Raw genomic sequence first — 540 nt, forward strand, 5'->3', positions numbered from 1 at the left:
CCATCCTCCCCTAGCTATTTATACCTATTTCCAGTTGTAAATCTATGTGGCTTAAAAAGAGTAGCAACCACTCTTCTAACCAGGACAGTTTTAACTGTGTGACTTCTTAAGTCAGAGCTCTGTGCTATGCTAGGTATCTTTGTTGGGAGCAAAGTTCTGATAGAAAAAGCATCTGAAGTGTTTGAAAGTGCCATAACCTGAGGAAGTACCTGGGAGTACTGCTGATTTTAACTTTGGTTTAGTTAGCATGATTCCTGACATCACTGTAACGTTGTCTGGTTTTTCTTTTCCTCATAGGTTGGCTGGATTAACTGGCTCTCATTCAGAGAAAACCTGACAGATCTATCTTGTTTTCATTGAACCTCTTGACTGCACATCATAAAGATTTCCTAGGTCCAGAGGCTGCATGAAAGACAACTGAGCAGCACGAAAATGTGACCCTGGCAAGAGACTCCAAACTTTCTGACAAGGAATTTTCTACCTATCAGTTTATAATTTAAATGTATAACCGAAGCATGCATAATAGTTAATCTGATAGGG

Source organism: Mesitornis unicolor, unplaced genomic scaffold (assembly GCF_000695765.1).
Source record: "Mesitornis unicolor isolate BGI_N332 unplaced genomic scaffold, ASM69576v1 scaffold12805, whole genome shotgun sequence".
Taxonomy (NCBI): domain Eukaryota; kingdom Metazoa; phylum Chordata; class Aves; order Mesitornithiformes; family Mesitornithidae; genus Mesitornis; species Mesitornis unicolor.